At 45.2% G+C, this 22,590-nt stretch overlaps 2 long non-coding RNA genes across 2 annotated transcripts; one reads left to right on the forward strand and one right to left on the reverse strand.

Moving 5' to 3' along the window:
- On the reverse strand, positions 1-22,449 carry LOC308574257. Its single transcript, XR_014002393.1, has 2 exons — positions 22,342-22,449; positions 1-203 (listed from the first exon to the last, which is right to left on the reverse strand). It is a non-coding gene; the product is annotated as an uncharacterized lncRNA (long non-coding RNA).
- LOC308574247 lies at positions 2,410-4,797 on the forward strand. The gene is made up of 2 exons (XR_014002380.1): positions 2,410-3,008; positions 3,236-4,797. It is a non-coding gene; the product is annotated as an uncharacterized lncRNA (long non-coding RNA).
- Positions 22,450-22,590: the final 141 nt, after the last annotated feature.

Here is a 22,590-nt window from a genome sequence, read left to right on the forward strand (position 1 = left end):
TGATTGATAAAAGGACTGGACAATCCAGAAACTTTTATGCAGTGTGGCAAAACATTATTACATTAAAAAATCAAACAATATTAGATTATTCTCCATCGCAAGCTAGTCTCCAGGTATGGACCTTTTAAGCAACATCACTGGTAGGAATCTTTCATTTTTTGTAGGTCGATATTGTCATGAGATTTCCTCTTTGATTGATCTTCCTGTAAAAGACAGACAGACAAATTTAACCCGATTAGCGGGAGAATGCTGGTAGATAAATACCCTTTAACATTTGATGAACATGCTTGAGAATTCCATGTCATGTGTTTCGTGCTCTGTTGTTTTCAAGACAATCTTGGTGCGGCAGAAACTATTTCAAAATGCCATATGAGTGATCTCCTTCCAAAGGAACATACCTCTTTTTAATACCATTTTAAATACTGAATTTTAAATTGTAGCCCTGGGACTTACTGGTGAAGTACAGGCAATAAATCTAACAACCACAAAAAGCATGCTGCACCCCTGGAATTCTTGGTATTCAGAGAACTGGGATGAATATAACAATATTTGAGGTTTTTTTCTATTTCCAAACACAGTTCTTTCACTTTTAATGTATGTTGTCAACTGCAGATGTTGAAGCTCATAGGAGAAAATAGTTACTGAATAGTCATGCAAACAAGCTATCATCTCAAGCAAAAAACCTTATATGTAGTTAGGATATCAAGCTAGACAAGTCAAGTGTGGTCTTATTTGGAATACTACCAGTCAGCCCCCATTTTCAAATGGGCCAGTGGCTGCTAAAATGTTAAAGGAAAATACCAGTTTACCAGCTTCTAACAGATCAGCCTTCTGCTCTCTCTCAGTGGCAATGTTTTCCTTGCCCAATGCAAGAAAGAAGTGTACCATGCAAGGCAGATTCCTTTAAAAATGAATGCTGATTAGGAGAGTTTTGAATGTATTGGCAATGGCAAATGGATGAATGACATCATGCATTACACAACTGAGGTGAATAGCAGGATAAAACCATATCCAAAGCAATTTCACATGGTCTCTCACCTCTAACTACTTTCCTGTAAAATAAGTCTAACTTCAGTGATGATTATCTGGAAAGTGCCTTTACACATTGTGCTAAGATTCACCCAGTTTTGCGAGCTACAATAATTATGCAATCATGTCATGGCAGTTAAAGTTAAGACAGAGATAGAACAGAGAAAAGAGCACTTAACTTTAAACTTCACAAGGCATTCTTAAGCATCAAACACTGAGGTTTTTAATCGTCATAGTGAAATGAATTTTCTTCTGTAATTAGTGGAGCTGCACATCTACGGTATTTCAGTCACTCCAAACCCTTCCCATCCACCAACCAGGTATTATATTTCAACACAGCAATTTTCAAGGGAAAGATGGCCAGTATGCTAAAAACAAGAGCAATGATTTAAAATTACTCCCCACTTTCTTTCTTTGTAAGCCTTTTTTAAAAAACAAAAACAAAAAACAAGCACCCAGTCTTCATTCATTCTATCATAGAATGTTGTGTATACACAGCATAAATATCAGGAGTGAGAAGCAACTGCTGTCCTTTCCAGGTGTGCCCCAGATTGCATATAATTCAGTGGGGGCCACTGAGATCCAAGCCAGCCCCTCTTCCCATAGTCTTTCCCTTATTTTCCTGTACAGGTCATGTTCCTGTAGTTTGTAATCCATGAGATTTGGGTGGATTACAAATTCAATTCCCTTGTATTTCCAGAATGTATTAATTTGGAAAGAAAATACTCATTCCCCATCAAAGCCCTGAAGTGACCCCATGTAAAAAATAAAGACATTTGCACCCACTGTATTAATGCTGCAAGGGACTTTTTATGTGTGGTTATGACCTACTGGTGGCGGAAGGAGCGAGCCGCATTCCAGTGAGTGAGCCTGTCCTTGGCTGTGATGCTGGTTTTAGCCCTCTCACTGGTCGGAGCTGAAGGAGCTAATGGGCAGAGGGATTAGGAGAGGGAGGCTGGGGAAGATGAAACAGGTTTGAAAAGGCAACTGAAACCAGTTTAGGTTAGATTACTTTTCAAAACCATTGGGCATTTTTTTTAGAGTAAATGAAGGGGTTTTACTCTGCTGAAATTCATCGTTTACAACTTTAAAAAGGAAAAAATTCCTTCCAGTAGCACCTTAAAGACCAACTAAGTTAGTTCTTGGTATGAGCTTTTGTGTGCAAGCACACTTCTTCAGATACTTCAGATACTAACTTAGTTGGTCTTTAAGGTGCTACTGGAAGGAATTTTTTTATTTTGACTATGGCAGACCAACACGGCTACCTATCTGTAACTTTAAAAAGGGACACAGGTGATTTTCATCTGTGATCTCTGCTGTGGTTGATTTCAAATACTGTGTGCTTCTCGGCCTTTTGGCTAAGATCAAGTGTAGTATCTTAGTCAGGTATTTCTCCCTAAAAAGTGTTAGGAGAGGCATTAATTTTTAAATTAGAAGGAAGCTGAAGAAAAATAGAAGATCAAAAAAGACTTAATCCTAATAACTCAGGGACAGTAAATTGTAGACTGATGATGGACTTTGAGCCCCCCAAAAAGAGTTTAGCCATGCAAAATTTAAACTGAAAACTGAGAAAAATACCAAGATGGAGATTTTAAAGAGAACAAGGAAAATTAAAAATCCTGGACTGGAAAAGCCAAGAGAAAATAAAGATAAATGAAGGTATGTGAAGGGGGGAATCAAGTTTTACTTACCTTTCAAACTAATGAGTATTTGGATGAAAAGAAGGAGCACATGAAAGGGTACATGGATATGAAGTCTGCTTAAAGCAGTGGGAGAATGAGTAGGGAAAATAGAAGGCTTTTCTTTTAAAAGCCAAAGAGACAAGTCGTTTCATGAGTGGAAAGTTTGAGTTTTTGGTTGCTGAAGCTAGAAATGTGCATGTGGAGAGAAAAAAAGGAGCAAAGAAGACAGGGAGAGGACAAAACCGTTCCTTCTGATTTCATGTTTGCTCAGGTTGCCTTGGAAGGAGAGAAAGACAGGTAAGTTAAAAACTTGCTGAAAAGGCCAATAAAGCATTTTGAGAATGAACCTGCTGGTGGCGACTGGAGAGGGACTGCTCAGGGACATGGCAAGTCCAGGATCCCGTGGGAAAGTGCTTTCTCTGAGGGAAGTTCCTGAGAGTGGCTAGAGTGGTGGATTAGGACCTGGGAGTCTAGAGTTCAAATCCTCCCTCTGCCATGAAGCTCTCTCTCTCTCAGCCTCACAGGGTTCTTGTGAGGATCAAATGAGGAAGCAGACGAGAACATCAACTCCACTAAGCCTTTCCAGCAGAACCTGCAAGATTACAATAAGATATGGGAAATGGAGCTCAAAAGGTAACTATGGAACAGGCCAGGCAAAATTACCCTGATGTGTAACGTGACTCTCTAGTGGGAATAACCAAGGATTTTGGATTTTACTTTGTTTTTGCTAAGCATCTTCTAGGAACAGCTACTTAGCACATAGCTCAGACAACACAAAGCGTTTATACAAAAAAACTTGGATCCTCTAGCACTGAAGGTAATATATTTAAAATTCCAATTTAAAAATCAAATCTAGCAGCCAGCTTCCTTTGGAAACTAGCGCTGCAGTTGAAGGAAGGTAACTTTTAAATGCTTTTGATTTGTCAGAAGTGGCGACAAGTGCAAACACCTAACAAGTAAACTTGAAACGCTACATCATAATTAAAGTAACAATGCAGTTTCATGTATTCCGACTGAAGGGCTTCTAGGTGAGTATCTCGTGCTTGGCTGGAGAGAAAATCTCTTTTCCACCTGCAATTCTTGTCCTAAGACACTTTAAAGTCTTAAGGTTTTATTTACCTTACAAACTAATTAGTCTTTGGATGAAGACTACTCAGTGATCTTTTTCAGTGCAATGCTTTTGTACCGGTCTCTCCTTTCTGTATATTCCCATCTTAAAATGGAGCCTTGAACTCTGGAATATGTCTCCAGTGTGTCTTGCAAGTGGGGGATTCCAGTGGAGGGAGAATGAATGCTTGAGAAGCGTTGTAGTGAGTAGAGCTGTACTGAAATGACTGGCCTTTCCAGCAGCAATGACAAGATTACATAATCAATGGGAAACGGACGTCAAAAGGGCAGGCAAAACTATCACTGGTACGTAATGTGGCTGTGGTAGTAATACCTCTAAAATCATGGCCTATGATTTCACTGGCAAATGTGTTAAGGGGGTGGGTTATGCTGTATCCCTCACCGCTCCATGTGCATCCCTCCCGAAGTGGAGCACTCGGTGGAAGAGGACGACCATCCCAGATTGGAGGAGTGTACCGTTCTTCGGTCAAGGGTGTAAGATACCTGCGCTCCCCTGCTATTGTGTTCCATCTGCAACTCTTTGTGCTAAGACTCTTTCAGGTTGCAGTGACTGAGTCGTCAGAAGAGGCCCTATTCCGTGTCACCACAGTGAGACTCACCTGCAGGTAGGAGAACACTTCTTTTGTCCCAGCTCCTCCTTTCTTCAGGCTTCCCAGAATTCTCTGTACCTGAAGCAGATCTGTTCAGTTGATGAGAAAGATGCAATGTGCGTAAGAGCTCTTGATACATCAAGAAAAACCCTGCAGTGAGAGTCACCAGCTCTAGGACAGTGCTGATTTAGGTAAATTCACGTTGCACCATTCAGTGTTTTTTTTCCAGGGCAATGCTATTTGTATGGGTCTCTCCTTTTTCCCATTTTCTTTTCTGATGGTCTCTTCACAGTTCTCTCCAAAGATCCTGCAACACTCAAATGAAGCCAGCTCTTCCGGCTGAGTCCCAGAAGTCACAGTGGTAAGAAAAGTTTTTTTTAAAAAACACAAAACATTTTCTGCAGAATTGGTGGAAGGTGGCTGGGGACAAACTAGTGACTCTATATTGTAACCCAACTGAAGAAGCTGCCAAGTCACACCTCAAATGGACAAACGAAAGGGTGAGCATTGAGCAATCTTTCCTCTTTCCACACCAAGCTTAATGGCAGAGATTTAAATCTGACTCTCACCTCTCTGTTCTGCCCCTCTAGATTACGTAATGGCTTATCTAGCTTCAATCAAAAATGGCGGTCAAAATGGTATTCCAGGATTGAAGTACATTTAGGTGAGTATCCCTTGCTTGTCTAGGGAGAAAATCTCTGTTGTGTTCCGTCTACAATTCTTTGTGCTAAGACTCTTTCAGGTTGCGGTGACTGAGTCATCAGAAGAGGCCCTATTCCGTGTCACCACAGTGAGACTCACCTGCAGGTAGGAGAAGACTTCTTCTTTTGCTCCAGCTCCTCCTTTCTTCGGGCTTCCCAGAGCTCACTGTACCTGAAGCAAATATGTTCAGTTGGCGAGAAAGATGCAGTATCAATAAGAGCTCTTGATACTTCAAGAAAAACCCTGCAGTGAGAGTCACCAGCATTAGGACAGTGCTGCTTTAGTCGAAATGGTATTCCATGATTGACATACATTTAGGTGAGTATCCCTTGCTTGGCTAGGGAGGAAATCTGTATTGTGTTCTGTATGAAACTCTTTGTGCTATGGCTCTTTCAGGTTGCAGTGACTGAGTCGTCAGAAGTGGAAGCCTTTTGCAGCAGATTTCTTCGTAACTCTTAAGTTTGTTTTTCCCCGAGAGAACATTCTATTTTGTATGACTCAGTAGGGTAGCAATCATTTTTAAATGTGCATACATATACAGCATTTGCAAATTAGTCTCCTCCTTTTTTTGTTTTTAAAGCCATGTGTCAGTGGTCACTATAAGCAAAGAGGCCAATTTCTGCAATTTGGACACTGAGGGGAGGTCAGAGGGAGAAGATGGAGAGGAGGATCTGGATGCTGAAGGGGCAACAAAGTTTCGTGAGCAGGAAGAACTTGTGAAAGGGAGCAGTTCAGACTCCAAGGCTGAAGCAGAGGAGGGGCGACAAGAGACTGCTGAGGAATCCAGGGAGTCTCCCTCTCCTGCTGTAACAAGCTCCCCTCCAGCCTTGTCTCCAAGAACACACAGAATAATGAGGAGAGCAGAGGGGAACAGAGGCCAAAGATGCTCAGAAGCTGTTTGAGACTGCTGGGGAGAGGAGGAGCCCTCGAAGGCAGGGACCGCCAGTCCTGACAACAACTGCACAGGGGCAAGACCTACTGGGAAGTCGCTGAGTTGTATGTTCATTTCCTTGAATAAAAAGTTGACTGAGCACTGGAAACTGCCTTTGCTTCTTCATGCTGACCTGCATCCCTGACAGCCTGGCCCTTTGTGTTTCCCCTGATCATGGGGAAGTGCAGTTTGACCCTAACTTTACTTAGGAAGGAGAGAGTGTTGGTCAAAGGCGTCCTGGTAGTTGCCCCCCCCCCCCTTAAAGGCTGTAGCTCAGTGGCAGAGCACATGCTTAGCATTTAGAAGGACCCGGGTTCAATTTCTGGCATCTCCAGCTATGGGTGGGCCCAACTCACAATCCCCTTTGATATGATCACCTGATCAAAATCTTGGCATATTGCAGAGATGGCAAAATGGATGGAACTGTTCAAAGATACAAATTTAGATTATTTTAAGGAAGTCTGGAAATCCTTTCTAGTCTAAATAAAGGTTATTATTTCCCCTATGTGAAGATCACAGTGGATCGATCATCAGTGGATGATCATAGACATATCTCAGCCTGACTTAACCTCACAAGGCTCCTGGGGTGAGGTAGAATGTGAGCTCCTTGGAGGAAGGGCACGATAAAAGCAAAACGTAAACCTTGGTCTCTAATTGTTAACTGCCATCTTTTCTTCCTCCACAAGGAAGTGGGAATAGAACCAAGAGAACTCAAGAAGCTTGGGTTGGGCAGTGCAGAGAGGAACAAGGAGACGAGGCCATTGTCTCACTGCAGTAGTGATCCCAGGGTGCTCCCATTTGTTTCAGTAGTAGTAGTAGTAGTAGTAGTAGTAGTAGTAGTAGTAGTAGTAATAATAATAATAATAATAATAATAATAATAATATAATTTATTATTTATACCCCGCCCATCTGGCTGAGTTTCCTCTGGGCGGCTCCCAATCAGTGTTAAAAACAGTACAGCGTTACATATTAAAAACTTCCCCTTAAGATGTCTTCTGAATGTCAGGTAATTATTTATCATTTTGACATCTGATGGGAGGGCATTCCACAGGGCGGGTGCCACTACCGAGAAGGCCCTCTGTCTGGTTCCCTGTAGCCTCACTTCTCGCAATGAGGGAACCGCCAGAAGGCCCTCAGCGCTGGATCTCAGTGTCCAGGCTGAACGATGGGGGTGGAGACGCTCCTTCAGGTATACAGTAGTGTTGGTGTCGGGAACCTTTGGGCTGCCAGATGTTGCTGAACTTTCAGTCGCCATCATCACTGGTCACTGCACATACTGGGGCTGATGGGAGCTGTACTTCAGCAACACCAAGCAGGCCAAGGCAGGAGATGTTTAGGATCAGAGTTTTCCTTCTCTTAGATGGGCTACCTTCCAGGTGGATGAGCCCCACCTGCCTCTCACTGCCCTCTACAGCACATGCAGAAACTGCCTTTTTGATGGTTGAACCCACTCTCGGTCTCGTCTGCTCAATCAGCCAGCCAGAGCCTATCTTCGGATGCAGGGGAAGTCTCTAACTAATGGAGGGTTTGAGACCCAGGGTTTGGTTTAGCCAGCCAGTCAAAGCGTTCCTGGGGTGTGGTCTCTGTCACATGCTGGCAGCTTCTAGGAGCCGCAGGTGAGAGGACAAAGGGTGGACAAAATACCCCAGAAGGAGCACAATGTGTTCCCCACTAGAGGGACAACCCAGTGGTGTAGCAAGTTCAAGTGGTACCCAGTGTGGAAAATTCTTGTCACACAAACACAGAGACTGAATTTTATTTTTTGCCTGCAAAAATGGTTTGACTTTATTTCTTATTTTCTTACAAAGGAATGTGGATTTTGGGCCTCTGATAACAAGTAGATGACTGTGGACAGATACTTAAATCTACAGGCTGGATTGTGTTTTGGCTTGTATTATTTTATTTATATTTATTGTTTATTAAAACCTTCAAAGTTTAAAACCAAACCAAAAAACACCACAGCAGTAAAATCAAGAAAAATTAACAACCCTAATTTAAAACATATAAAAGCTAAAATATTAAAACAGATTAAATTTACTTCAACTTCCTAAGCGTCTAGGTATGCTTGCCTTAAAGAAGAATGCTATTAGCAGGTGCCCGAAAAGAGTCTAGCAAAGGCACGTGCTTTGTTGCAATAGGCGGGGAGTTCCAAAGTGCAGGTGCTGTCGCAGTAAACAAGGCAATGCAGATATTATGTGGAACCTGTAATAGTGTTTGAAACTACTGAAGGGGAGGTTTTATTTACTGTGATTTCACCGTGCTCTGTATTATCTGAAAAGGAAAATGTTTATTTAAAAAACAGGACTGCACAGCAGCAATCTAGTCTCATCAGGATCAGTGGGACTTATTCCCGAGCTGACGGTGCATAAGATGGGCTGCAATCATTTGCACCCCTCGCATCCAACTTGTACCTAAAACTCTGCACAAGCCTGCACCAGAGAATTGTAGAGGAGGAGGGGACCCCTGATGGTCATCTAGCCAACCCCCTGGGGCAATGCAGGAATCTCAACTAGACCATCCCTGACCGATGGCCATCTGTCTTCTCTTTTCTCCTTCAGCCAGGACACCCAACAACAGAGACTGGAGGTGGGGGGAAAGATACATTTTGACAATGGGGCAGATTTGTCAGGCATGCGCAGGAACAGCATGAAGACCTTACACAGAGAGGAACCCCACACGGGTTTCCCCACATGTAATGTAACAGGCAGGGAGCCAGATCAGATAGAGGGAAAGACATTGGGGGAGGGGAGGGGAGTGCCAAAGTCCGCCCATTTGATCCTCTCTGGGATGGGGGCACTAGGGCTCTGGGACCACCCTCCCCAAAATATTTACTTGTCCTCAATGTATTGTTACCACTGTTCTTCTATAGTACAGATCCTTTTTAAATTAAACACTTTCTCTAAAATTAAAATGGCAGAAGTAATCAGTAGCACAGATATCAAGGGAAAGGCGAGAGAATAGTCCCTAATAGATACAAGGGAGACGCAGATACACTGCAAGCACACGGAAGTCAATAACCCAAGAGTGGCTTCTAAGTGGGGGGTTGGCTGAGGACAGGGTTGGACGGAAACATGTGGAGCTTTGCAGAGGTGAGACAGAAAGGGTTTGTCAGAGGGAAACTCACTTTCTCTTTTTAAGCACTGGCCAAAATCCCTTCCGTGTTTGCAGCACCACCCCTGAAGTGACCCTTTAAATCCACTTGATAGTCCAGCTGCAGGCGCTCGTCTTCCAGGCACACCCACTGATCCTGCTTCCTTCCTCCCCCCCTTCCCGCCCTCTCCGTTGTTTCCTCATCTGCCTCCTTCCCGTCCTCTCCCCTGCCTGCCTGCCTGCCTCCTCCAGCCAGGAGTGTGCTCCCAACTTCCCAAGCCTGTGGCGAATGTCACTCCCCCCCCCCCTTAGGATGACACCCGGGGCAGACTGCCCCCACCGCCCCCACCTTGCTCTGCCACTGCTTGGAGATGCTGGGGGTGGAACCTGGGATCTTCTGCATGCCTGGCAGGTGTTCTGCCATTGAGCTATGGCCCTTCCCCAGCCCTTCAGCCCTCTCATCTCCAGGCTGCGGATGGGCTCTGTCTTTTCTGCCCCAGCAGAAAGAGAGATTCAGTTCTGCAGCGTCATTGCCAAGTGGCAGACAGTTAGTCCTCTCTCCACAAATCAATTAGACACATCCCCGGGAAGTGCAATTAACCCAGATACAAATGAGACTCGAAGCAGCAAATGTTTCCTCTTCCCTGTGTCTTCCTTGCAGAAACACTATCTTTCTACAGGGATCTGCACTCCAGTTTTATCTCTCTGGCAAAGGCAAGTCGATAAAAGGAAAAGTCAAGTGCTCCAAGGAAGACATAGATTTGTGGGTGGCTGGGTGGGGGTCACATTACCTACTGAATAATGAATATAGCAGAGCAAAGCAAACAAAAAAGTTTGGTACTGATCACTTGAGTAGCATATGCTGCTTAAATTATCTGTCGCCACCTCCTGTCAAATCTGGCAAGTTGAGTACAAAAAAAGAAGGAGGCTGTGCTGAAATTAGAGTTGAGACCAATTTGGGGAAAGAAGGGGGTTTCCCAAGCAAATTCAGATTTGCTCAGAAAATTTCACACCTACCCACCCAATGTTATATATTTGTTAGAGATGGGCAAGCTTTCCAAGGCTTCACTTGAATTGTCTTGGAAATTACACAATTTCCCCAAGGAGGGGTGGATAAAGAAATAATACAATTTTTCACAGAATCAGCCAGTCCAAAGGGCTCTCCCTGGCTGCTTCCTTGACCCATGACACTCCCCCTTAGCAACACAGGAAGCTGCCTTATACTGAGCAAAATCATTGATCTATCCAGGTCAGTATTGTCCACAATGGGGGTGCCTTTTGCGTGGTGGCATGCAGCCCCCCGGATCCCATTGTGGCCCCTGGTAGTTTGGGGCTGGCTTCATCCTCCCCAGGCTGGATACCTGGAGGTCTCCACCTACCTCTGCCAATCGCCCAATCCTGCCTGGGGAGGCGTTGCCAGGGGTAAGGGGAGGGACCGCCCTGCCCATACAACAGAAGATGAATCTTACCTGTGAAGTGGCACTTGGCTCCAGAGCTTCTCCCACCCTTCCCTCCCTCCACAGGTACACAGGTGCTGCTATGTCAGGGTTGCTGTTGAAGGGCTGGAAAGGAATTTTCCTGCATTTCAAGGTTTTGCCTTTCCCATGGCAAAATGTCACAACTTTGGAGGTTTCGGGCCTTGGGCAGAATCCTTTAGTCTATCTTCCTAAATGGGGGGACGGGGCGTGAAGCAGTGACCCACGCCCCCTTGCGGCGGTGAGACCAGGGTTCCCCGTTAAAGGGGTCTTGAGGGGAGGCATTGGCCATATGCCGAGAGGTTGTCATTGCTCTCCCCTCCAACGGCGGCGAAACGGGGGGCAGGCTCTCTGCTTGAACATATGTTCTCCAGAGCCAGCACAATCCCCACACATTCTGGATAACCCTGAAGTCTCCCAGATCCACGGCTGGGGACTGGGAAGGATAAATGCCCAGTGCCTGAGCCAAGGTCTCCCTACATCTGAAACTTAATAAAGTGGCCAATTTTAATCCCATAGCACGTTGTCTTGAGTCATTATTCCGCTCAGGGGTCACCTAGGGTTGGGGGGACTCCACCTGTCCATGCAATGTCTGGCCGCAGCTCTCTGGGGTTTCAGATGGAGAACATCCCCACCTGAATATTGAGTTCTAGCTGGAGGTGGGAACCTGGAGTCTTCTGCATGGAAAGCCAATGCTCTACCACTGACCTTTGAGCTTTTCTCTTCTCATGAGACCAAAGGCAATTGTGAAAGCCCGCAGGAGAACATTGTTTTCCATGACAATACACGCCACTGCTGTCTGCCACATCCCAGTGTGCTCTGATCAGCACACTGGAATTTTAGAGACAGAATGAGGGAGGCCTATTCAAAGGGAAGGGAAGTGTGATTGCATTCTAGGGTTTGGAAATGGGAAAGAGTGCTTCTGGGCATGGAGGGAGACATTTGGGGTGCATCTGGTGGGGGGGGGACCTCTCTGGCTAGGATTTCTTCCAGGATGGAATAGAATCTGAGGGACTAAAATTATTGCTTCTCCTTAGAGTTAGGCTTTTTGAACCCCAGATTAGTTTCCAAGCCTGTCTTGGGTGATCTTTATCTAGATTGCCTAGAACGGTTGCATTTTTTCTTATCACTATTTTATACCAGTTAGCTTCCACAGAGATCAGTGCACAACACAAATCCCTAACCCTCTGATATATATATATATTAAAAAATAAATAAATCTAGAAATTCCCCATGGACATTTTTCATGCTTTTAATATAACCCCATCCCCAATGACTAATATCACTGAAGTCAACTCTTCTTGTAGACTGACACTTGTAAGTTAAGATTTTGAACTTAGAAATTTTATGCAGTACATACCTAGTTAATTGAAAAGCTTGATGCAAGCCATCTTGCTGATGCATCATTTGGCTGCTCCTGGGATTATTGATAGGGAAAGAAACTCTAGATTTGTAACTGCAGACCAAGGATAGGGAGATATTTTCAGCCTGAGGGCTGCACTTCCTTCTGGGCAGCGTTCTGGAGGCCACCTGATGGTGGTGGCTGGGCCTGAGGCAAAAGTGGGAGGAGCAATAGAGTAAATTTTACATCTGTACAGGGGACTGGTTTCTCTCTGTCCTCCACCTAGACAAGCAAGAGGCCTCATTAGAGTTCAAGGGCACATGCCAACCAGGCAAAAACACTCAAGAGCAGGACCTGTGAAGGATGTGGCCTTAGGAAATGGAGTGTGAGCTGGTGTGAGTGCTGAAAAGAGACTTCTCAGGCTTGAGGTTCCCTTCCCTGCCATAGCAGGCACACATATCACCTCCATATTTAAAAGCAGTCTGACAAAGAGGCCGGTGAAAACACTGTTTCCTGTTAGAATCCTGGACCTTCTTCCAATGCTTACATTGTAAAAGAATGGTTTTGGGACTGCAGAGCTGATGAGAAGCTAACTCTCTCTGGCCGCTGCCGTAGGAGAAGAGACATGGGAGCCCTGGGAGGCTGCACTGCCTGCCTCACCTGAAGAACAGCTTGGAAAGCGTGAGACATCCTGGCTCCACGTATCACCAGTCAGAGAAAGGAGAAGCTGCTCCACTGCTTAATTTCCTCTTCCCTTCCCCATTGTTTTATTTTTATTAGATTGTCAGCCTGTGGGCAAGGAGTGTTTTACAATTTAATATCTGTATGGCACTTAGAAAAAAAATTAAAAGATTGTGAGGGTAGTTTTTATCCAACTAAGTTCTACAAGGGGACGCGGGTGGCGCTGTGGGTAAAACCTCAGCACCTAGGACTTGCCGATCGCATGGTCGGCGGTTCGAATCCCCACGGCGGGGTGAGCTCCCGTCGTTCGGTCCCAGCGCCTGCCAACCTAGCAGTTCGAAAGCACCCTTAAGTGCAAGTAGATAAATAGGGACCGCTTACCAGCGGGAAGGTGGGGTGCCACAGGGTTCTGTCTTATTCAACATCTTTATCAACAACTTGGATGATGGACTCAAGGGCATCCTGATCAAATTTGCAGATGACACCAAATTGGGAGAGGTGGCTAACACCCCAGAGGACAGGATCACACTTCAAAACGACCTTGACAGATTAGAGAACTGGGCCAAAACAAACAAGATGAATTTTAACAGGGAGAAATGTAAAGTATTGCACTTGGGCAAAAAAAAATGAGAGGCACAAATACAAGATGGGTGACACCTGGCTTGAAAGCAGTACATGTGAAAAGGATCTAGGAGTCTTGGTTGACCACAAACTTGACATGAGCCAACAGTGTGACGCGGCAGCTAAAAAAGCCAATGCAATTCTGGGCTGCATCAATAGGAGTATAGCATCTAGATCAAGGGAAGTAATAGTGCCACTGTATTCTGTTCTGGTCAGACCTCACCTGGAGTACTGTGTCCAGTTCTGGGCACCACAGTTCAAGAAGGACACTGACAAACTGGAACGTGTCCAGAGGAGGGCAACCAAAATGGTCAAAGGCCTGGAAACGATGCCTTATGAGGAACAGCTAAGGGAGCTGGGCATGTTTAGCCTGGAGAAGAGGAGGTTAAGGGGTGATATGATAGCCATGTTCAAATATATAAAAGAATGTCACATAGAGGCGGGAGAAAGGTTGTTTTCTGCTGCTCCAGAAAAGCGGACACGGAGCAATGGATCCAAACTACAAGAAAGAAGATTCCACCTAAACATTAGGAAGAACTTCCTGACAGTAAGAGCTGTTCGACAGTGGAATTTGCTGCCAAGGAGTGTGGTGGAGTCTCCTACTTTGGAGGTCTTTAAGCAGAGGCTTGACAACCATATGTCAGGAGTGCTCTGATGGTGTTTCCTGCTTGGCAGGGGGTTGGACTCGATGGCCCTTGTGGTCTATTCCAACTCTATGATTCTATGATTCTATTCTAAGGTAAACGGCGTTCCGTGTGCTGCACTGGCTCGCCAGATGCAGCTTGTCATGCTGGCCACGTGACCCAGAAGTGTCTGTGGACGGCACCGGCTCCCGGCCTATAGAGTGAGATGAGCACACAACCCTAGAGTCTGGCAAGACTGGCCCGAACGGGCAGGGGTACCTTTACCTTAAGTTCTACAATGATTAGACCCATTGTAATTACTGAACTTAAGTGAGTCATGTCCATTAACTTCAATAGGTCTGTTCTGGGTAGAACTAGCATTGGATGCAGTGGCGTAGCGTGGGTTGTCAGCACCCGGGGCAAGGCAAGTAATTTGCGCCCCCTAACCCATGGATTTGCGCCCCCTAATCCTAACCCCCAGATGTTGCGCCCGGTGCGGCCGGCCCCCCCTGCACCCCCACGCTACGCCACTGATTGGATGCACTGGTGGAGGAAGAGGAGTGGGGGGGAGTGCACTGCCCCCGGCAGCACGATCCTGGTGGGGTGCCATTGTGGCTGCCCCCCACCATGCCCCTCGGCACCACGCCCCTGCAGGCAGCGTGCCATGCCCCCCAGGACGTGCACCACACCCTGCGGGTGGTGTGCCACGCTCCTGGAATGTGTGCCAGCCCTGCCCCTGCCTGCTCTCTGGCCCCCCAGTGCCATAACATGAAGCCCTGCCACTGATTGGATACAATCCATTGAAATGAATGGGCACAGCTATCTTAGGTCCAGTAATGTCAACATGTCTCCTCTCACCCTCAGCATCAGCACTTGTGCTTGGAGGTTCTTGTGGCCAATGGCTGTTGTTAGCCCTTGTGTAATGGATTTTTCTTTTTGTCACCTAGGTAATGGAAATTACTATGGTTTATGTTCACACCCAGGCTTCAAATATCCTAGGAATAATTAAGTATAGCACCACCATCCTTCACTGGAAGAACATCAAATCAGGAAGAAGACCTGGAGAGGGGGAGACCATTGGCCAGAGAAGGATCAGCTATGGGAAACTTGGTTCTCCCCTCCCCACCAGAAAGAATGCTTGGCCCCAGCTTCCCGTTTCCCTCAGATGGCAAAACCAAGGAGAAGTCCAGCCTGTCCTTATCCATCGGAGTTTTTGAATTGTGCAAAAATCTGGGGAGCAAGAGGTTGTATTAAGGGAGCCTTTGCTTGTAAACCACCTTGAGAATCATTCAGGTTTTTTTGAGGGGGGGATAGAAATCACCCAAGTTTGAATTTGTCATCGAGGGGGAGCCAGGACACCCAGAAAGGTATAAGGTCATGACATATAACTCACATGTATGCAATATACTAAGTTTTCCAAGCATAGTGCAACCCAGGTGAGGGGTGTTGCTTTTCCAGGAGCCCCCTGAAACTGAGATGAGGAACTTAGAGGCAAGACCCAGAGCTGACAGTGATGCTTTGCCCAGGCACTGAGGGGCCATGTCCATTGTTGTCCAAGAGATGAAAGAGACATAAAGAGTAGGGCCTTGCTCTTATGCTTTTCTATGCTGATCTCTTTAGGATTGTGCTCTCTTGTGCTGTTTCGTGCCTTGATATGCTTTGTAGAAGGCAGTTCTAGGAACTGGACTTCCTAAAGGCCAGCTTTGCTGACATCCAATGAGTTGGGATTGGACACACTGGTGGGACCATGGCACTCCAGCTGGAGTGCTTACCTTTGCCCTCTTAGAACCATAGAATCATAGAACTGCAGAGTTGGAAAGGATCCCTAGGGTCATCTACTCCAATCCCCTAAAATGCAGAATTTCATCACACAGTCCCCCATCCAATTTGAAACCATACCTGAACCTGCTTAGCTTTGCAAATGTGCTAGCAGTTCCATTGCTGCACCATAGTCTTTATGTTTATTGCTGCATTAGTATATATGCATATCTGATAATGGTATATCTGATAATTAGGCTGTACTTAGGCTGTCTTTAGGCTTATTGTGCAACTTATGCTTTAATATGCTTTGTCCAGACTCATTCCATGTTTTATGCTCAGAAACAAGCTAGCTATGTGTGCTGTACACTGATTCTTGCTGTACATGAATATCAATCAATCTTTGCTACAGTCAAAGATCAGACAGCAAAATTAACAACACCAACATACGCTTCATCAGCATCAAGAGGTGGACTTAATTGGAAATTCCCTATAAACTTATTTACATTAAAAGTAACACTCCTTCAAATAAATTCTGTGTTGTACATGAATACCACCTGCAGCCTTCATCCAAAAGTGTGCTCAGTACCTCCATATCATAAAAATAAAAAATCACATACAAGGGAACAGGTCTATAGAGCAACCACAAGAAAGTGCTGAAAGACACGTGTCTGTCACAACAGTGTATTGATAATGTGAAGAAGTTTACAACAAAATAGACAAAATGTGCAAAGGACACATTTCGTCAAGTCTTACAAAAAACCACATAGCAAAAAAATAATTAAGAGGGTCCCTATGATTTTGGACCCTTGCAGTGGTTATTATCCTCTTGGAATCGAGTAACTTCTCTGGAGGGATAAACATTCCCAGAGTCCTCCCTGTTGTGAAAACTGGAATCAGAGCCTTGAAATGTTTGTGAGGTGTTGTCATCTGAACAAGATCTTTGAAACAGGACCTTATCCGGAAGCTGAAACATAAAGAAGAGATGCCCTTTGGCAGAACACTGCCCCATCAAAGAAGTGAGTTGTGCCAGTACAGGATCTTATGGTGCTCCAGCAATAATTTCCAGAGTTTTAAATTGGCATTGTCCAATGGCATAGCACTGGGAAGGGTGAGAACAGTCAAGAAGTGGCAATTCACCTGCAAAATATCTTCAAATAGCTGAAGGGCTGGCACAGCGAAGATGGCAGGGACTAGGCAGGATTAGATGCAATGGGTAAAAAAATGCAAGGAAACAGATTAGAGCTCTACTTTCAGGAAAGCATCTTGTTGGTAAGAGATGTTTGACACTGGGAAAGACTGCTTCAGAAAACAGTGGGCTCCCCTTTGCTGCAGGTATCCTAAGCAGAGGATGGACAGGGATTTATCAGGGATGCTGTCATATTCTAGCCAGAGAATAGCACAAAAATAAATTGCAGTTGCAAGTGATAGGCAGACCCTATTGTGCAGGCACATCCAGCAGGAAGATCACTGCCAGTCTTTAACTCTGTGAGTAGATCGTAGTCTCTTGGGAATTGGCCACCCCTGCTATTGTGGAACCATAAGAATAATCCTGGAGCCAGGCAGTCTCCCCTCCAGGCAGCAACCAGATCCAGAATGGCTTAGCTTCAGGAAGGTGGCTCCATCACATGCATTCAACAGACATGTGGCATCCTTGGACAGCTGCCAGGCCTCCAGCACACCTGCCCTGGAGCTCCTGCCCTGAGTGGCTAGGTTTAAATTTCCACAATGCCCCTCATTTAGTGTTGCATCAGGGCATTGTGGGGAATTCAGATGGGAGCACAGCTGTGGTGGGTGGTGCATATTGGGACTGGTGGGACAGGCTGAGGGGCCAACAGTAAGCAGAGCCAGAGACAATGACAGGCAGATCCAACTAATTCTAGTCTTCTCTCCTTCCTCCCTGCTGAGATCTACAAGGACAAGACGGACAGGCAGTGGTTGTAAGGAAGAAGGCAAGAAGGTGGGGGGATTGGCTGAGGGTAGATATTCTCATCACCATTTCCACCACCTGCTCCTCCTCTTCATCATGGTTGCTACCAGCTGCTTGCTTGCCGGTAGTGGCCACAACAAGCGCTTGTGGTTGAAGCAAGCAGGTCACAAGTGGCTCTTCTCAGTGTCCCCCCCCCCCGGTGTGTGGGCCCTCAGAAGAGACCCAGCCAAGTCCACCACTGATACCAGCCCAGCCCTTGGGTCAGACTATTTGTCCATTTGGTCAGTACTGTCTGCTCTGACTGGTAGCGACTCTCCAAGTTCTCTGGAAGAGATATTTCACATCACCTGCTGCTGCGTTCTTTTGACTGCAGATGCTTGGGATTTACTTGGGAACTTCTGTATGCAAAGCATAGGTTACTTCTCTGCATAATGTTCTCTTCCTTCCTCTTGCTCAGCTTAAACAAGAAAGTGCCAATAAAAATGGCATTGGTTTTCTACTGCCTCCTCATTAAGAAGTTTTGTTGGTGAAGCAGAATGAAAATTATGTAACCCATTTTCTCTGCCTAGCTGACCTTTTTCAAAGCAAACCTTTATTTTAGAGAGGTGGGAATGGGGTGGGGGATCTGTAGACCTGAACTCCTGAACTCTGCTGCTGGACTCCAGCTCCCATCAGCCCCATCCAGCTTTGTCAGGAATGATGGGAGCTTTGGAATGTAAGGGATTCTTCTGCTTGGAATTGTGTTTTTTGATGGGAAGGGATCTTCTTAAAAATAAGCTTTAGGGTTAAAAACCTATGAAGGCTATAAGACATGGTAAGCAGTCCAATAAAATAACAGTCATCTTCCAAATATGTGTATTTTGCCTTAAGTAGAAGTTGTGCCAGAAATGCAAGATATACTTGCTGCAATCCCACATGCAGTTAGTTGGGTATATGTGGTCAAATTGAATGCAGAATTGCAGCCACTGATGTTGCAGCTGAACTGGCTTCTTTAAAAGTTTTTGCAAGCAGCCCACCAATTTATTTAACCTTCATATCACCTTCATAAAAATATTTGGAAAGTAATATTGTCCAGCCACCCATTTACGGTCTGGAGTTCATGTTATAAGAGAAATAAATCATTGGAAATGAAAATCTTGCATTTAAAAATATCTGAAATAGATATAGAATTTTTTGCATAAATATACACTCATTTCTCCAGTATGCTATAATTCACTTAATCTGAAGCAACCTTATTGCCTTTAATGACACCACTCTGAAGAATGTGGGTTCGAAATAGCAGCCACAGATCCTTTCAAATAATGACATTATCAGAAGAATTGTATGGGCTATGAAAATAACTGGACTGAAATCATTAGACAAGCAGAGTTTTCAGAATTTTAAAAATTCAATAAATATGCCAAGCTGAGTAAGCATTCATTGTGTTAGATGGACTTACAAGTAATCCATACATCAGAAGGAAGGAAAGAAGGAATAGTTGGTTGTGAAATCAAGCTACAGCTTAGGTACTTTTTTGCAGTGTCATCTTGCATCATAGCATTGGATTGTAGCCAACTAAGTCCTACTCAGAGAAGAACCATTGAAAACCATGAACCTAAGTAACTTATGTCCATTAACTTCAGTGTAAGACAAGTCTGGGATACAACCAACCTCCTTAACAAAGTATAAGATTTTTATTTTATTTTCAAATTGTAACCTATCAGTCAATTGTTTGATATATTGGATATATATGGGGCTTTTTAAAAGATGGAACTCACCGTAACTCAGTTCCAGCACCTCTCAGGTGGGTGCCATTACATATTAGAGAACAAGGGAGGCCTTCATGGTGAGTTCTGGCGGCACCTCTTTTTCTAGAAAAATAGCACTGGAGATGATAGAGATAGATAGATAGATAGATAGATAGATAGATAGATAGATAGATAGACAGACAGACAGACAGACAGACAGACAGACAGACAGACAGACAGACAGACAAAACATAACCTTAAGCCAGCTTGGCACATATTTCCTCCGTTTGCTCTATTTTTATTTTGCCTTTGCAGAAACTTAAGAGCCTCATTCACAGTCTAGCTAATCTGAACTATTTGGATTCATGCCAGTTTAGCCTACCATGATCAAGAACACATCATCAGAAGTTACACTGAAATCCTTGTCACTTACTTCCAAGTAAATTCCACGCAGAAGCCACATTATGTCCCTTCATTCCCTTAAATGGTTTGACATTCTTATAGCCCCTCCCACCACCATGCTCCCAAGCATGCTTGTTTAGAAGGAAGGCCACTGACTTCAGGAATGCTTTCCCCTAAATAAGTGTGCAGATGGTTGCAGCTGTCCTGTTTCCCCACCCCACCCCCACCCAGATGTCCTCCTGCATTCAATGGAAATAGGATTGCAAATGTTCACAATGCCTAGTGTTGTGTGCCTTGCAAAAAGTAAATATTGGTTTTGCTGTAAATTGAATTTCTTCTTGTACAACCCAAAGAATTATATCCTGCCCACATGCTGTCTTCCTTCCCCATCCCCCACTAGGACTAGCACTTTAAAAGGCTTTGCTGCACCATTCAGACATCGATTTCTGCCTCTTCCCAGGGCTAACTAAGCAGATTGCCTTCACCCTTCAGCATTTTGAGAATCTTGGGAAATATCTCAGTATTACAATGATTCAAGCAGCACAGTCCTACCCATCTCTACTCAGGAGTCAGTCCCATTATTTCAATGGGGCTTGTTCCCAAGCATGTTTGCAGTCTTAATATACACAGGGTGCAAGCTGTGATAAAAATGGCACCTTTGGGTCACACATGGTCGGAAGAATATTTAAAAGAGTCAGTCAAACAAGCTGTCTGTGCAAATGCAACTCTGCAAACGTCCCAGAGAAGCCTGCTTCAGTCTCCTTTCTCCGCTGACTGCAGTGCTGCAGTTCTATGACAACACCATATTAATGAGCCAGCAGCAGCGTGGACTTCCGGATGGCTTCAAAGTTGATATTCCAACTTTGGGTAATAGTGGCACCATGAATAACCTCTCTTGCACAAACAAGAATGCAAGAATAACCTATCTATCTCCCACAAACACACGCACACAGGACTTAAAACTAGCCAAGCTTAGAATCATTTCGCAGGTGCCTCCTTAGAAATCTGCATGTATGTTCTGAACCCTGCAAAGGCAAGAGCTGTAAAACAAGTCTGAATAAGGCTCCACACCTACATGGAAGGAGTTCCATTTCATGAAGTGGGACCTACTTCTGAGGAAAAGTCCTTCAGGCATGCCTGTGTTTCATCATTTGCCATGGGATACACACAGAGAAGTCTTCCCTCGGTTTAGAAATGAATTCTTACTCACTTATTCAATTCGTTTTTTAAAAAACCATTTTTAAACTGCTTATTTTATTTTATTTTAAAAACACCATGCCACACCAATTCCATTAAGTGTGGAATGATCCAGTTCATGAACAACTTACTCTAGAGTTGTTCCACTAGATTCAGTGGGGCCGTTGTGAAATAAGTGGAGTGTGGATGAGCACCTGCTGCTGCAATGAAATTGTGAGCTGTGCAGCCCAATTTTATGAATGTCTTCAGTAAAGTAAATCCCACTTAGTTCCGTGGAAACTCAATTTCTTCAGATGTGAAGAGCCTCATAGGTTTCAAAAATGAAGCAGGGGAGTTGCCATGTAAGTCTACTGCAGCAAACAATATGTGTATTTTTAATATATAAAATAATAGCTCACTGCGGGTGTGTAATGAATAGAAGGACAGATAGACAGATGGGACAGCTGTTAAGAATGTGACTAAATGCCGATTTTAAAAAGGATAGACTTGGTGAATGCAATATCACTCATACAATGGTTAAAGGCGAGACTGTAAGTTAGCCTTCCCAGCTCTTAACTACTTTAGACATCTCTTCCTTTTAAATCTCTCTTCCCGCCCCAATCAGCCACCGCCCCGGGCTGTCTGACCTTTTCAATGTCAAGCCCTTGATAGGTACTTTAACTACTGATCCTTTGATTACCGCGATTCCTTTTAATGAGGATCTGTCATATTTTAATAGAAAAGTCTTGTTTGTTTTTCAGGAAAGAGAAATTCTTTGTTGGGAAATCGAAAGGGTTAGAAAGGAGCTCTTCCTGCCGCTCTGCATTGCAGATGGGGAATCAGCTCCACATTTAGATCTTTGCAGAAAAGCGGCAGGACGGCCGAGCTTTGCTATGTCAGTTTAGAAGCAAAAATTCAGGCACCAAACACACACACACACGCCGGTATTGGGAGGTTTATTCAGCAGCGAAACTCTTCCTCCTTAGGCCGTCCACGGCCCGTTTTCCCCTGCGGCGCTGGCCTTGGTGCTGAAGCCGCCATGACTGACACAGACAAGACACGCGCCCGCGCCTTACCTGAAAACCCACCGCTGCAGATCGCCCACCTCCCACCCCCACCAACCCAGCATGCGATGCTTGCCTGGATCTCCTAGAAAGGGATCCAGTAGCCACTCACGCCGCCCCCCTGCCACTGTCACCACCCTGCCCCATGTGGGCCAGGCGGCTAGTTGGGTGACTGCTCCACAGGGGGCCGCTGCAGCGACGTCTGGAGCCGGGGCAGGAAATGAGGGGGGGGGACTTGGGAGGAGACGGGGGGAGGGGAGGATTGGATGAAACAAGAATAAGGAGGTAGAAATGTGGGTGAGGAGCGAGTTACCATGGGGGGGGGGAGAATGTGCACCATTGCACTCCTATATGCACACTTAAGCCCCACTGAACATTGTGAGACTCACCTCGCAGAAAAAGTGCACCAGAACCGTAAGTGAACGTTCAAATTCCGTTCAGAAGGCGCGCAGTGGAGTGTGGAGGGGGGAAGTAGCCAAGGAAGGAAGGGGTTTATGAAAGGACAGTCTGGCATTCGGGTGCCTCTTTCCAGGGGAGAATCTGAAGGAAAGGGTGTGGTTTACTCTCAAAGGGCGGGGCTTCCGTCCCTTGGCCCCGCCTCTCCTCGCTACCTCATACCGGCCGGCATGTCCCCTTCA

The sequence above is a fragment of the Podarcis bocagei genome (genome assembly GCF_964188305.1).
Source record: "Podarcis bocagei genome assembly, chromosome: 15".
NCBI lineage: Eukaryota > Metazoa > Chordata > Lepidosauria > Squamata > Lacertidae > Podarcis > Podarcis bocagei.